The sequence below is a fragment of the Lissotriton helveticus genome, chromosome 11 (assembly GCF_964261635.1).
Source record: "Lissotriton helveticus chromosome 11, aLisHel1.1, whole genome shotgun sequence".
NCBI lineage: Eukaryota > Metazoa > Chordata > Amphibia > Caudata > Salamandridae > Lissotriton > Lissotriton helveticus.
In genome coordinates, this window is record NC_136072.1 from 710138278 (window position 1) to 710153024 (window position 14747).

At 43.9% G+C, this 14747-nt stretch overlaps 18 non-coding genes across 18 annotated transcripts; all 18 read left to right on the plus strand.

Annotated features, from left to right (window-relative positions):
* Nucleotides 1–499: 499 nt before the first annotated feature.
* Nucleotides 500–581, plus strand: TRNAS-UGA (transfer RNA serine (anticodon UGA)). Its single transcript has one exon. It is a non-coding gene; the product is annotated as a tRNA-Ser (tRNA).
* A 543-nt stretch (nucleotides 582–1124) lies between these two features.
* On the plus strand, nucleotides 1125–1206 carry TRNAS-CGA (transfer RNA serine (anticodon CGA)). The gene has a single exon. It is a non-coding gene; the product is annotated as a tRNA-Ser (tRNA).
* Nucleotides 1207–2175: 969 nt separating this feature from the next.
* Nucleotides 2176–2257, plus strand: TRNAS-UGA (transfer RNA serine (anticodon UGA)). Its single transcript has one exon. It is a non-coding gene; the product is annotated as a tRNA-Ser (tRNA).
* Nucleotides 2258–2799: 542 nt separating this feature from the next.
* Nucleotides 2800–2880, plus strand: TRNAS-CGA (transfer RNA serine (anticodon CGA)). The gene has a single exon. It is a non-coding gene; the product is annotated as a tRNA-Ser (tRNA).
* Nucleotides 2881–3420: 540 nt separating this feature from the next.
* TRNAS-UGA (transfer RNA serine (anticodon UGA)) lies at nucleotides 3421–3502 on the plus strand. Its single transcript has one exon. It is a non-coding gene; the product is annotated as a tRNA-Ser (tRNA).
* A 543-nt stretch (nucleotides 3503–4045) lies between these two features.
* TRNAS-CGA (transfer RNA serine (anticodon CGA)) lies at nucleotides 4046–4127 on the plus strand. The gene has a single exon. It is a non-coding gene; the product is annotated as a tRNA-Ser (tRNA).
* Nucleotides 4128–4668: 541 nt separating this feature from the next.
* On the plus strand, nucleotides 4669–4750 carry TRNAS-UGA (transfer RNA serine (anticodon UGA)). The gene has a single exon. It is a non-coding gene; the product is annotated as a tRNA-Ser (tRNA).
* Nucleotides 4751–6537: 1787 nt separating this feature from the next.
* TRNAS-UGA (transfer RNA serine (anticodon UGA)) lies at nucleotides 6538–6619 on the plus strand. The gene has a single exon. It is a non-coding gene; the product is annotated as a tRNA-Ser (tRNA).
* A 542-nt stretch (nucleotides 6620–7161) lies between these two features.
* Nucleotides 7162–7243, plus strand: TRNAS-CGA (transfer RNA serine (anticodon CGA)). Its single transcript has one exon. It is a non-coding gene; the product is annotated as a tRNA-Ser (tRNA).
* A 1163-nt stretch (nucleotides 7244–8406) lies between these two features.
* TRNAS-CGA (transfer RNA serine (anticodon CGA)) lies at nucleotides 8407–8488 on the plus strand. The gene has a single exon. It is a non-coding gene; the product is annotated as a tRNA-Ser (tRNA).
* A 541-nt stretch (nucleotides 8489–9029) lies between these two features.
* On the plus strand, nucleotides 9030–9111 carry TRNAL-CAA (transfer RNA leucine (anticodon CAA)). The gene has a single exon. It is a non-coding gene; the product is annotated as a tRNA-Leu (tRNA).
* A 348-nt stretch (nucleotides 9112–9459) lies between these two features.
* On the plus strand, nucleotides 9460–9541 carry TRNAS-UGA (transfer RNA serine (anticodon UGA)). The gene has a single exon. It is a non-coding gene; the product is annotated as a tRNA-Ser (tRNA).
* Nucleotides 9542–10476: 935 nt separating this feature from the next.
* Nucleotides 10477–10558, plus strand: TRNAS-UGA (transfer RNA serine (anticodon UGA)). Its single transcript has one exon. It is a non-coding gene; the product is annotated as a tRNA-Ser (tRNA).
* Nucleotides 10559–11099: 541 nt separating this feature from the next.
* On the plus strand, nucleotides 11100–11181 carry TRNAS-UGA (transfer RNA serine (anticodon UGA)). Its single transcript has one exon. It is a non-coding gene; the product is annotated as a tRNA-Ser (tRNA).
* A 1142-nt stretch (nucleotides 11182–12323) lies between these two features.
* On the plus strand, nucleotides 12324–12405 carry TRNAL-UAA (transfer RNA leucine (anticodon UAA)). The gene has a single exon. It is a non-coding gene; the product is annotated as a tRNA-Leu (tRNA).
* A 542-nt stretch (nucleotides 12406–12947) lies between these two features.
* TRNAS-CGA (transfer RNA serine (anticodon CGA)) lies at nucleotides 12948–13028 on the plus strand. The gene has a single exon. It is a non-coding gene; the product is annotated as a tRNA-Ser (tRNA).
* Nucleotides 13029–13568: 540 nt separating this feature from the next.
* On the plus strand, nucleotides 13569–13650 carry TRNAS-UGA (transfer RNA serine (anticodon UGA)). The gene has a single exon. It is a non-coding gene; the product is annotated as a tRNA-Ser (tRNA).
* A 543-nt stretch (nucleotides 13651–14193) lies between these two features.
* On the plus strand, nucleotides 14194–14275 carry TRNAS-UGA (transfer RNA serine (anticodon UGA)). Its single transcript has one exon. It is a non-coding gene; the product is annotated as a tRNA-Ser (tRNA).
* Nucleotides 14276–14747: the final 472 nt, after the last annotated feature.

Genomic DNA, 14747 nt, shown 5'->3' on the forward strand with positions numbered 1-14747 from the left:
TGTTCACTTCTCGTTACGCAATCCTCATCAAGTCACAGAGTTAAACTGCAAAAACTCAAACTAAATGTAAACATTAAGACAATTTCAACACTCAGGAAGTGTTTTAGAGAGCAGGTGGTTTGGAAGGGTTCGTAGTCTGGACCTGTCCTGCCTGATCTTGACGAGTCACAAAAAGAGTAATTTTTTTATGTAGCGTGTCTTGTTTAGGCATTTGGACTCTTTCTGAGTACTCTTAAGTGCCCATTCCCAGCGTCGTAATATAGGGAAAAGAGGGTAGGAATGTGCAGTGATTGAATACTGCTCATCTGTGCCCTGTCACTCACTTTGAGTGATGCGTGTTGCTATTTTTATTAATTGTATGAAAGCATGCGAAATAAGTGAGGGAGACAGGGCACTGCTGGTACTTGCCCCGTCCTTCCGTTACTTTAATTTTTAGGTCTCGGCCTGATGTGAGCAGCGCATGGCTTGTATACAACAACAGTGACATCATACTCACACAGCTGCGATGGCCGAGTGGTTAAGGTGTTGGACTTGAAATCCAATGGGGTTTCCCCGCGTAGGTTCGAATCCTGCTTGCAGTGTCTTGAGATTTTGCATGAACACCATTTGGTTTAGTTAAGTAAATGTTCACTTCTCGTTATGCAATCCTCATCAAGTCACAGAGTTAAACGGCAAAAACTAAAACTAGATGTAAACATTGAGACAATTTCTACACCCAGGAAGTGTTTCAGAGAGCAGGTGGCTAGGAAGGGTTTGTAGTCTGGACCTGTCCTGCCTGATCTAGACAAGTCAGGAAAAGAGTAATTTTTTTTATGAAGTGTGTCTTGTTTAGGCTTTTGGACTTTTTCTGAGTACACTTAAGGGCCCGTTGCCACCGCCGTAATAGAGGGAAACGAGGGTAGAAATGCACAGTGAATGATTACCACTCATCTGTGCCCTGTCACTCACTTTGAGTGATACGTGTTGCTATTTTTATTAATTGTATGAAAGCATGTGAAATAAGTGAGGGCAACAGGGCACTGCTGGTTCCTGCCCCATCCTTTTATTACTTTATTTTTTAGGTCTCGGCCTGACGTGAGCAGCGCATGGCTCATATACGACAACAGTGGCCTCCATCTAATGGAGCTGCGATGGCCGAGTGGTTAAGGCGTTGGACTCGAAATTCAATGGGGTTTCCTTGCGCAGGTTCGAATCCTGCTTGCAGCATCGGGGGATTTTGCATGAACACCATTTGGTTTGTTAAGGAAATGTTCACTTCTCGTTACGCAATCCTCATCAAGTCTCAGAGTTAAACAGCAAAAACTCAAACTAAATGTAAACATTAAGACGATTTCAACACTCAGGAAGTGTTTTAGAGAGCAGGTGGTTCGAAGGGTTCGTAGTCTGGACCTGTCCTACCTGATCTTGACGAGTCACGAAAAGAGTGATTTTTTTATATGTAGAGTGTCTTGTTTAGGCTTTTGGACTCTTTCTGAGTACACTTAAGGGCCCGGTCCCAGCACCATAATATAGGGAAAAGAGGGTAGATATGCGCAGTGATTGATTACTGCTCATCTGTGCTCTGTCACTCACTTTGAGTGATACGTGTTGCTATTTTTATTAATTGTATGAAAGCAAGCGAAATAAGTGAGGGCAACAGAGCACTGCTGGTACCTGCCCCTTCCTTCGGTTACTTTATTTTTTAGGTCTCGGTCTGACGTGAGCAGTGCATGGCTCATATACGACAACATGGAGCTGCGATGGCCGAGTGGTTAAGGCGTTGGACTCGAAATCAAGTGTTTTAGAGAGCAGGTGGCTCGGAAGTGTTCGTAGTCTGGACCTGTCCTGCCTGATCTTGACGAGTCACGAAAAGAGTAATTTTTTTATGTAGCGTGTCTTGTTTAGGCTTTCGGACTCTTTCTGAGTACACTTAAGGGCCCATTCCAGAGCCGTAATATAGGGAAAAGAGGGCAGAAATGTGCAGTGATTGATTACTGCTCATCTGTGCCCTGTCACTCACTTTGAGTGATGCGTGTTGCTATTTTTATTAATTGTATGAAAGCATGCGAAATAAGTGAGGGAGACAGGGCACTGCTGGTACGTGCCCCGTCCTTCCGTTACTTTAATTTTTAGGTCTCGGTCTGATGTGAGCAGCGCATGGCTCGTATACGACAACAGTGACTTCATACTCACGCAGCTGCGATGGCCGAGTGGTTAAGGCGTTGGACTTGAAATCCAAAGGGGTTTCCCCGCGCAGGTCAGAATCCTGCTTGCAGCGTCGTGCGATTTTGCATGAACACCATTTGGTTTGTTAAGGAAATGTTCACTTCTCGTTACGCAATCCTCATCAAGTCACAGAGTTAAACAGCAAAAACTCAAACTAAATGTAAACATTAAGACAATTTCAACACTCAGGAAGTGTTTTAGAGAGCAGGTGGTTTGAAGGGTTCATAGTCTGGACCTGTCCTGCCTGATCTTGACGAGTCACGAAAAGAGTAATTTGTTTTATGTAGAGTGTCTTGTTTAGGCTTTTGGACTCTTTCTGAGTACACTTAAGGGACTGGTCCCAGCGCCGTAATATAGGGAAAAGAGGATAGAAATGCGCAGTGATTGATTACTGCTCATCTGTGCCCTGTCACTCACTTTGAGTGATACGTGTTGCTAGTTTTTATTAATTGTATGAAAGCAAGCGAAATAAGTGAGGGCAACAGGGCACTGCTGGTTCCTGCCCGGTCCTTATGTTACTTTATTTTTTAGGTCTCGGCCTGACGTGAGCAGCACATGGCTCATATACGACAACAGTGACATCATAATCATGGAGCTGCGATGGCCGAGTGGTTAAGGCGTTGGACTCGAAATCAATGGGGTTTCCCTGCACAGGTCCGAATCCTGCTTGCAGCCTCGTGCGATTTTGCATGAACACCATTTGGTTTGATCAGGAAATGTTCACTTCTCGTTACGCAATCCTCATCAAGGAACAGAGTTAAACAGCAAAAACTCAAACTAAATGTAAACATTAAGACAATTTCAACACTCAGGAAGTGTTTTAGAGAGCAGGTGGCTCGGAAGGGTTCGTAGTCTGGACCTGTCCTGCCTGATCTTGATGAGTCACGAAAAGAGTAATTTTTTAATGTAGCGTGTCTTGTTTAGGCTTTTGGACTCTTTCTGAGTACACTTAAGGGCCCATTCCAGAGCCGTAATATAGGGAAAAGAGGGCGGAAATGTGCAGTGATTGATTACTGCTCATCTGTGCCCTGTCACTCACTTTGAGTGATGCGTGTTGCTATTTTTATTAATTGTATGAAAGCATGCGAAATAAGTGAGGGAGACAGGGCACTGCTTATATGTGCCCTGTCCTTCCGTTACTATAATTTGTAGGTCTCGGCCTGATGTGAGCAGCGCATGGCTCGTATACGACAACAGTGACATCATACTCACGCAGCTGCGATGGCCGAGTGGTTAAGGCGTTGGACTTGAAATCCAATGGGGTTTCCCTGCGTAGGTTCGAATCCTGCTTGCAGCGTCATGAGATTTTGCATGAACACCATTTGGTTTAGTTAAGTAAATGTTTACTTCTCGTTATGAAATCCTCATCAAGTCACAGAGTTAAACGGCAAAAACTCAAACTAGATGTAAACATTGAGACAATTTCTACACCCAGGAAGTGTTTTAGAGAGCAGGTGGCTAGGAAGGGTTTGTAGTCTGGACCTGTCCTGCCTGATCTAGACAAGTCAGGAAAAGAGTAATTTTTTTTATGAAGTGTGTCTTGTTTAGGCTTTTGGACTTTTTCTGAGTACACTTAAGGGCCCGTTGCCACCGCCGTAATAGAGGGAAAAGAGGGTAGAAATGCACAGTGAATGATTACCGCTCATCTGTGCCCTATCACTCACTTTGAGTGATACGTTTTGCTATTTTTATTAATTGTATGAAAGCATGTGAAATAAGTGAGGGCAACAGGGCACTGCTGGTTCCTGCCCCGTCCTTATGTTACTTTATTTTTTAGGTCTCTGCCTGACGTGAGCAGCGCATGGCTCATATACGACAACAGTGACATCCTACTCATGGAGCTGTGATGGCCGAGTGGTTAAGGCGTTGGACTCGAAATTCAATGGGGTTTCCCTGCGCAGGTTCGAATCCTTCTTGCAGCATCGGGTGATTTTGCATGAACTCCATTTGGTTTGTTAAGGAAATGTTCACTTCTCGTTACGCAATCCTCATCAAGTCACAGAGTTAAACAGCAAAAACTCAAACTAAATGTAAACATTAAGACAATTTCAACACTCAGGAAGTGTTTTAGAGAGCAGGTGGTTCGAAGGGTTCGTAGTCTTGACCTGTCCTGCCTGATCTTGACGAGTCACGAAAAGAGTAATTTTTTTTATGTAGAGTGTCTTGTTTAGGCTTTTGGACTCTTTCTGAGTACACTTAAGGGCCCGGTCCCAGCGCCGTAATATAGGGAAAAGAGGGTAGAAATGCGCAGTGATTGATTACTGCTCATCTGTGCCCTGTCACTCACTTTGGGTGATACGTGTTGCTATTTTTATTAATTGTATGAAAGCAAGCGAAATAAGTGAGGGCAACAGAGCACTGAAGGTACCTGCCCCTTCCTTCGGTTACTTTATTTTTTAGGTCTCGGTCTGACGTGAGCAGCGAGTGGCTCATATACGACAACAGTGACATCATACTCATGGAGCTGCGATGGCTGAGTGGTTAAGGCGTTGGACTTGAAATCAAATGAGGTTTCCCCTCGCAGGTCCGAATCCTGCTTGCAGCGTCGTGCGATTTTGCATGAACACCATTTGTTTTTTTAAGGAAATGTTCACTTCTCGTTACGCAATCCTGATCAAGTCACAGAGTTAAACAGCAAAAACTCAAACTAAATGTAAACATTAAGACGATTTCAACACTCAGGAAGTGTTTTAGAGAGCAGGTTGCTCGGAAGGGTTCGTAGTCTGGACCTGTCCTGCCTGATCTAGACAAGTCAGGAAAAGAGTAATTTTTTTTTATGAAGCGTGTCTTGTTTAGGCTTTTGGACTCTTTCTGAGTACACTTAAGGGCCCGTTGCCACCGCCGTAATATAAGGAAAAGAGGGTAGAAATGCGCAGTGATTGATTACCGCTCATCTGTGCCCTGTCACTCACTTTGAGTGATACGTGTTGCTATTTTTATTAATTGTATGAAAGCATGTGAAATAAGTGAGGGCAACAGGGCACTGCTGGTTCCTGCCCCGTCCTTATGTTACTTTATTTTTTAGGTCTCGGTATGACGTGAGCAGCGCATGGCTCATATACGACAACAGTGACATCATACACATGGAGCTGCGATGGCCCGATGGTTAAGGCGTTGGACTCGAATTTCAATGGGGTTTCCCTGCACAGGTTCGAATCCTGCTTGTTGTGACGTATGATTTTGCATGAACACCATTTGGTTTGTTAAGGAAATGTTCACTTCTCGTTATGCAATCCTCATCAAGTTACAGAGTTAAACAGCAAAAACTCAAACTAAATGTAAACATTAAGACAATTTCAACACTCAGGAAGTGTTTTAGAGAGCAGGTGGTTCGAAGGGTTCGTAGTCTGGACCTGTCCTGCCTGAACTTGACGAGTCACAAAAGAGTAATTTTTTTTATGTAGAGTGTCTTGTTTAGGTTTTTGGACTCTTTCTGAGTACACGTAAGGGCCCGGTCCCAGCGCCTTAATATAGGGAAAAGAGGGTAGAAATGCGCAGTGATTGATTACTGCTCATCTGTGCCCTGTCACTCACTTTGAGTGATACGTGTTGCTATTTTTATTAATTGTATGAAAGCAAGCGAAATAAGTGAGGGCAACAGAGCACTGCTGGTACCTGCCCCTTCCTTCGGTTACTTTATTTTTTAGGTCTCGGTATGACGTGAGCAGCGCATGGCTCATATACGACAACAGTGACATCATTCTCATGGAGCTGCGATGGCTGAGTGGTTAAGTCGTTGGAATCGAAATCCAGTGGGGTTTCCCTGGCAGATTCGATTCCTGCTTGCAGCGACGTACGATTTTGCATGAACACCATTTCGTTTGTTAAGGAAATTTTCACTTCTCGTTAGTCAATCCTCATCAAGTCACAGAGTTAAACAGCAAAAATTCAAACTAAATGTAAACATTAAGACAATTTCAACACTCAGGAAGTGTTTTAGAGAGCAGGTGGTTCAGAAGGGTTCGTAGTCTGGACCTGTCCTGCCTGATCTTTTCGAGTCACAAAAAGAGTAATTTTTTCATGTAGCGTGTCTTGTTTAGGCTTTTGGACTCTTTCTGAGTACTCTTAAAAGCCCATTCCCTGCGCCGTAATATAGGAAAAAGAGGGTAGAAATGTGCAGTGATTGACTACCGCTCATCTGTGCCCTGTCACTCACTTTGAGTGATGCGTGTTGCTATTTTTATTAATTGTATCAAAGCATGCGAAATAAGTGAGGGCAACAGGGCACTGCTGGTACCTGCCCCGTCCTTCCGTTGCTTTATTTTTTAGGTCTCGGTCTGACTTGAGCAGCGCATGGCTCGTATACGACAACAGTGACATGATTCTCATGGAGCTGCGACGGCCGAGTGGTTAAGGCGTTGGACCTGAAATCCAATGGGTTTTCCCTGCACAGGTTCGATTCCTGCTTGCTGCATCGGGAGATTTTGCATGAGTACCATTTGGTTTAGTTAAGTAAATGTTCACCTCTTGTTATGCAATCCTCATCAAGTCACAGAGTTAAACGGCAAAAACAAAAACTAGATGTAAATATTGAGACAATTTCCACACCCAGGAAGTGTTTTAGAGAGCAGGTGGCTCGGAAGGGTTCGTAGTCTGGACCTGTCCTGCCTGATCTAGACGAGTCACGAAAAGAGTAATTTTTTTATGTAGCGTGTCTTGTTTAGGCTTTTGGACTCTTTCTGAGTACACTTAAGGGCCCATTCCCAGCGCCGTAATATAGGGAAAAGAGGGCAGAAATGTGCAGTGATTGATGACCGCTCATCTGTGCCCTTTCACTCACTTTGAGTGATGCGTGTTGCTATTTTTATTAATTGTATGAAAGCAAGCGAAATAAGTGAGGGCAACAGGGCACTGCTGGTTCCTGCCCGGTCCTTATGTTACTCTATTTTTTAGGTCTCGGCCTGACGTGAGCAGCGCATGGCTCATATACGACAACAGTGACATCATAATCATGGAGCTGCGATGGCCGAGTGGTTAAGGCTTTGGACTCGAAATTCAATGGGGTTTCCCTGCTCAGGTTCGAATCCTGCTTGCAGCGACGTGTGATTTTGCATGAACACCATTTGGTTTGTTAAGGAAATGTTCACTTCTCGTTAGTCAATCCTCATCAAGTCACAGAGTTAAACAGCAAAAATTCAAACTAAATGTAAACATTAAGACAATTTCAACACTCAGGAAGTGTTTAAGAGAGCAGGTGGTTCGGAAGGGTTCGTAGTCTGGACCTGTCCTGCCTGATCTTGACGAGTCACAAAAGAGTAATTTTTTTTATGTAGAGTGTCTTGTTTAGGTTTTTGGACTCTTTCTGAGTACACTTAAGGGCCCGGTCCCAGCGCCGTAATATAGGGAAAAGAGGGTAGAAATGCGCAGTGATTGATTACCCCTCATCTGTGCCCTGTCTCTCACTTTGAGTAATGTGTGTTGCTATTTTTTTAATTGTATGAAAGCATGCGAAATAAGTGAGGGAGACAGGGCACTGCTGGTACGTGCCCCGTCCTTCCGTTACTTTTATTTTTAGGTCTCGGTATGACGTGAGCAGCGCATGGCTCATATACGACAACAGTGACATCATACTCATGGAGCTGCGATGGCCCGATGGTTAAGGCGTTGGACTTGAATTTCAATGGGGTTTCCCTGAACAGGTTCGAATCTTGCTTGCAGCGAAGTACGATTTTGCATGAACACCATTTGGTTTGTTAAGGAAATGTTCACTTCTCGTTACGCAATCCTCATCAAGTTACAGATTTAAACAGCAAAAACTCAAACTAAATGTAAACATTAAGACAATTTCAACACTCAGGAAGTGTTTTAGAGAGCAGGTGGTTCGAAGGGTTCGTTGTCTGGACCTGTCCTGCCTGATCTTGACGAGTCACAAAAGAGTAATTTTTTTTTATGTAGAGTGTCTTGTTTAGGTTTTTGGACTCTTTCTGAGTACACTTAAGGGCCCGGTCCCAGCGCCGTAATATAGGGAAAAGAGGGTAGAAATGCGCAGTGATTGATTACTGCTCATCTGTGCCCTGTCACTCACTTTGAGTGATACGTGTTGCTATTTTTATTAATTGTATGAAAGCAAGCGAAATAAGTGAGGGCAACAGAGTACTGCTGGTACCTGCCTCTTCCTTCGGTTACTTTATTTTTTAGGTCTCGGCCTGACGTGAGCAGCGCATGGCTCATATACGACAACAGTGACATCATTCTCATGGAGCTGCGATGGCTGAGTGGTTAAGTCGTTGGAATCGAAATCCAATGGGGTTTCCCTGCGCAGGTTCGAATCTTGCTTGCAGCGATGTACGATTTTGCATGAACACCATTTGGTTTGTTAAGGAAATTTTCACTTCTCGTTAGTCAATCCTCATCAAGTCACAGAGTTAAACAGCAAAAATTCAAACTAAATGTAAACATTAAGACAATTTCAACACTCAGGAAGTGTTTAAGAGAGCAGGTGGTTTGGAAGGGTTTGTAGTCTGGACCTGTCCTGCCTGATCTTGACGAGTCACAAAAAGAGTAATTTTTTTATGTAGCGTGTCTTGTTTAGGCATTTGGACTCTTTCTGAGTACTCCTAAGTGCCCATTCCCAGCAACGTAATATAGGGAAAAGAGGGTAGGAATGTGCAGTGATTGATTACCACTCATCTGTGCCCTGTCACTCACTTTGAGTGATGCGTGTTGCTATTTTTATTAATTGTATCAAAGCATGCGAAATAAGTGAGGGCAACAGGGCACTGCTGGTACCTGCCCCGTCCTTCCATTACTTTATTTTTTAGGTCTCGGTCTGACGTGAGCAGCGCATGGCTCATATACGACAACAGTGACATCATACTCATGGAGCTGCGATGGGCGAGTGGTTAAGGCGTTGGACTCAAAATTCAATTGGGTTTCCCTGCGCAGGTTCGAATCCTGCTAGCAGCGACGCGTGATTTTGAATGAACACTATTTGGTTTCTTAAGGAAATGTTCACTTCTCGTTAGTCAATTCTCATCAAGTCACAGAGTTAAACAGCAAAAATTCAAACTAAATGTAAACATTAAGACAATTTCTACACCCAGGAAGTGTTTTAGAGAGCAGGTGGCTCGGAAGGGTTCGTAGTCTGGACCTGTCCTGCCTGATCTAGACGAGTCACGAAAAGAGTAATTTTTTTATGTAGCGTGTCTTGTTTAGGCTTTTGGACTCTTTCTGAGTTACTTTAATTTTTAGGTCTCGGCCTGATGTGAGCAGCGCATGGCTCGTATACGACAACAGTGACATCATACTCACGCAGCTGCGATGGCCGTGTGGTTAAGGCGTTGGACTTGAAATCCAATGGGGTTTCCCCGCGTAGGTTCGAATTCTGCTTGCAGCGTCATGAGATTTTGCATGATCACCATTTGGTTTAGTTAAGTAAATGTTCACTTCTCGTTATGCAATCCTCATCAAGTCAAAGAGTTAAACGGCAAAAACTCAAACTAGATGTAAACATTGAGACAATTTCTACACCCACTTTGAGTGATTCGTTTTGCTATTTTTATTAATTGTATGAAAGCATGTGAAATAAGTGAGGGCAACAGGGCACTGCTGGTTCCTGCCCGGTCCTTATGTTACTTTATTTTTTAGGTCTCGGCCTGACGTGAGCAGCACATGGCTCATATACGACAACAGTGACATCATAATCATGGAGATGCGATGGCCGAGTGGTTAAGGCGTTGGACTCGAAATCAATGGGGTTTCCCTGCACAGGTCCGAATCCTGCTTGCAGCCTCGTGCTATTTTGCATGAACACCATTTGGTTTGATCAGGAAATGTTCACTTCTCGTTACGCAATCCTCATCAAGGAACAGAGTTAAACAGCAAAAACTCAAACTAAATGTAAACATTAAGACAATTTCAACACTCAGGAAGTGTTTTAGAGAGCAGGTGGCTCGGAAGGGTTCGTAGTCTGGACCTGTCCTGCCTGATCTTGATGAGTCACGAAAAGAGTAATTTTTTTATGTAGCGTGTCTTGTTTAGGCTTTTGGACTCTTTCTGAGTACACTTTAGGGCCCATTCCAGAGCCGTAATATAGGGAAAAGAGGGCGGAAATGTGCAGTGATTGATTACTGCTCATCTGTGCCCTGTCACTCACTTTGAGTGATGCGTGTTGCTATTTTTATTAATTGTATGAAAGCATGCGAAATAAGTGAGGGAGACAGGGCACTGCTTATACGTGCCCTGTCCTTCTGTTACTTTAATTTGTAGTTCTCGGCCTGATGTGAGCAGCGCATGGCTCGTATACGACAACAGTGACGTCATACTCACGCAGCTGCGATGGCCGAGTGGTTAAGGCGTTGGACTTGAAATCCAATGGGGTTTCCCCGCGTAGGTTCGAATCCTGTTTGCAGCGTCATGAGATTTTGCATGAACACCATTTGGTTCAGTTAAGTAAATGTTCACTTCTTGTTATGCAATCCTCATCAAGTCACAGAGTTAAACGGCAAAAACTCAAACTAGATGTAAACATTGAGACAATTTCTACACCCAGGAAGTGTTTTAGAGAGCAGATGGCTAGGAAGGGTTTGTAGTCGGGACCTGTCCTGCCTGATCTAGACAAGACAGGAAAAGAGTAATTTTTTTTATGAAGCGTGTCTTGTTTAGGCTTTTCGACTTTTTCTGAGTACACTTAAGGGCCCGTTGCCACCGCCGTAATAGAGGGAAAAGGGTAGAAATGCACAGTGAATGATTACCGCTCATCTGTGCCCTATCACTCACTTTGAGTGATACGTTTTGCTATTTTTATTAATTGTATGAAAGCATGTGAAATAAGTGAGGGCAACAGGGCACTGCTGGTTCCTGCCCCGTCCTTACGTTACTTTATTTTTTAGGTCTCGGCCTGACGTGAGCAGCGCATTGCTCATATACGACAACAGTGACATCATACTCATGGAGCTGTGATGGCCGAGTGGTTAAGCCGTTGGACTTGAAATTCAATGGAGATTCCCTGCGCAGGTTCGAATCCTGCATGCAGCATCGGGCGATTTTGCATGAACACCATTTGGTTTGTTACGGAAATGTTCACTTCTCGTTACGCAATCCTCATCAAGTCACAGAGTTAAACAGCAAAAACTCAAACTAAATGTAAACATTAAGACAATTTCAACACTCAGGAAGTGTTTTAGAGAGCAGGTGGTTTGAAGGGTTTGTAGTCTGGACCTGCCCTGCCTGATATTGACGAGTCACGAAAAGAGTAATTTTTTTAATGTGTCTTCTTTAGGCTTTTGGACTCTTTCTGAGTACACTTAAGGGCCCGTCCCAGCACCGTAATATAGGGAAAAGAGGGTAGAAATGCGCAGTGATTGATTACTGCTCATCTGTGCCTTGTCACTCACTTTGAGTGATACGTGTTGCTATTTTTATTAATTGTATGAAAGCATGCGAAATAAGTGAGGGCAACAGGGCACTGCTGGTACCTGCCCCGTCCTTCCGTTGCTCTATTTTTTAGGTCTCGGCCTGATGTGAGCAGCGCATGGCTCGTATACGACAATATGGAGCTGCAATGGCCGAGTGGTTAAGGCGTTGGACTCTAAATCAATGGGGTTTCCCTGCGCAGGTCCGAATCCTGCTTGCAGCCTCGTGCGATTTTGCATGAACACCATTTGGTTTGATAAGGAAATTTTCACTTCTCGTTACGCAATCCTCATCAAGTAACAGAGTTAAACAGCAAAAACTCAAACTAAATGTAAACATTAAGACAATTTCAACACTCAGGAAGTGTTTTAGAGACCAGGTGGCTCGGAAGGGTTCGTAGTCTGGACCTGTCCTGCCTGATCTTGACGAGTCACGAAAAGAGTACATTTTTTTATGTAGCGTATCTTGTTCAGGCTTTTGGACTCTTTCTGAGTACACTTAAGGGCCCATTCCAGAGCCGTAATATAGGGAAAAGAGGGCAGAAATGTGCAGTGATTGATTACTGCTCATCTGTGCCCTGTCACTCACTTTGAGTGATGCGTGTTGCTATTTTTATTAATTGTATGAAAGCATGCGAAATAAGTGAGGGAGACAGGGCACTGCTGGTACGTGCCCCGTCCTTCCGTTACTTTAATTTTTAGGTCTCGGTCTGATGTGAGCAGCGCATGGCTCGTATACGACAACAGTGACTTCATACTCACACAGCTGCGATGGCCGAGTGGTTAAGGCGTTGGACTTAAAATCCAAAGGGGTTTCCCCGCGCAGGTCGGAATCCTGCTTGCAGCGTCGTGCGATTTTGCATGAACACCATTTAGTTTGTTAAGGAAATGTTCACTTCTCGTTACGCAATCCTCATCAAGTCACAGAGTTAAACAGCAAAAACTCAAACTAAATGAAAACATTAAGACAATTTCAACACTCAGGAAGTGTTTTAGAGAGCAGGTGGTTCGAAGGGTTCATAGTCTGGACATGTCCTGCCTGATCTTGTCGAGTCACGAAAAGAGTAATTTTTTTTATGTAGAGTGTCTTGTTTAGGCTTTTGGACTCTTTCTGAGTACACTTAAGGGACTGGTCCCAGCGCCGTAATATAGGGAAAAGAGGATAGAAATGCGCAGTGATTGATTACTGCTCATCTGTGCCCTGTCACTCACTTTGAGTGATACGTGTTGCTAGTTTTTATTAATTGTATGAAAGCAAGCAAAATAAGTGAGGGCAACAGGGCACTGCTGGTTCCTGCCCGGTCCTTATGTTACTTTATTTTTTAGGTCTCGGCCTGACGTGAGCAGCACATGGCTCATATACGACAACAGTGACATCATAATCATGGAGCTGCGATGGCCGAGTGGTTAAGGCGTTGGACTCGAAATCAATGGGGTTTCCCTGCACAGGTCCGAATCCTGCTTGCAGCCTCGTGCGATTTTGCATGAACACCATTTGGTTTGATCAGGAAATGTTCACTTCTCGTTACGCAATCCTCATCAAGGAACAGAGTTAAACAGCAAAAACTCAAACTAAATGTAAACATTAAGACAATTTCAACACTCAGGAAGTGTTTTAGAGAGCAGGTGGCTCGGAAGGGTTCGTAGTCTGGACCTGTCCTGCCTGATCTTGATGAGTCACGAAAAGAGTAATTTTTTTATGTAGCGTGTCTTGTTTAGGCTTTTGGACTCTTTCTGAGTACACTTAAGGGCCCATTCCAGAGCCGTAATATAGGGAAAAGAGGGCGGAAATGTGCAGTGATTGATTACTGCTCATCTGTGCCCTGTCACTCACTTTGAGTGATGCGTGTTGCTATTTTTATTAATTGTATGAAAGCATGCGAAATAAGTGAGGGAGACAGGGCACTGCTTATATGTGCCCTGTCCTTCCGTTACTATAATTTGTAGGTCTCGGCCTGATGTGAGCAGCACATGGCTCGTATACAACAACAGTGACGTCATACTCACGCAGCTGCGATGGCCGAGTGGTTAAGGCGTTGGACTTGAAATCCAATGGGGTTTCCCTGCGTAGGTTCGAATCCTGCTTGCAGCGTCATGAGATTTTGCATGAACACCATTTGGTTTAGTTAAGTAAATGTTCACTTCTCGTTATGAAATCCTCATCAAGTCACAGAGTTAAACGGCAAAAACTCAAACTAGATGTAAACATTGAGACAATTTCTACACCCAGGAAGTGTTTTAGAGAGCAGGTGGCTAGGAAGGGTTTGTAGTCTGGACCTGTCCTGCCTGATCTAGACAAGTCAGGAAAAGAGTAATTTTTTTTATGAAGCGTGTCTTGTTTAGGCTTTTGGACTTTTTCTGAGTACACTTAAGGGCCCGTTGCCACCGCCGTAATAGAGGGAAAAGAGGGTAGAAATGCACAGTGAATGATTACCGCTCATCTGTGCCCTATCACTCACTTTGAGTGATACGTTTTGCTATTTTTATTAATTGTATGAAAGCATGTGAAATAAGTGAGGGCAACAGGGCACTGCTGGTTCCTGCCCCGTCCTTATGTTACTTTATTTTTTAGGTCTCTGCCTGACGTGAGCAGCGCATGGCTCATATACGACAACAGTGACATCATACTCATGGAGCTGCGATGGCCGAGTGGTTAAGGCGTTGGACTTGAATTCCAATGGGGTTTCTCTGCGTAGGTTCGAATCCTGCTTGCAGCGTCATGAGATTTTGCATGAACACCATTTGGTTTAGTTAAGTAAATGTTCACTTCTCGTTATGCAATCCTCATCAAGTCACAGAGTTAAACGGCAAAAACTCAAACTAGATGTAAACATTGAGACAATTTCTAAACCCAGGAAGTGTTTCAGAGAGCAGGTGGCTAGGAAGGGTTTGTAGTCTGCACCTGTCCTGCCTGATCTAGACAAGTCAGGAAAAGAGTAATTTTTTTTCATGAAGCGTGTCTTGTTTAGGCTTTTGGACTTTTTCTGAGTACACTTAAGGGCCCGTTGCCACCGCCGTAATAGAAGGAAAAGAGGGTAGAAATGCACAGTAAATGATTACCGCTCATCTGTGCCCTGTCACTCACTTTGAGTGATACGTGTTGCTATTTTTATTAATTGTATGAAAGCATGTGAAATAAGTGAGGGCAACAGGGCACTGCTGGTTCCTGCCCTGTCCTTTTGTTACTTT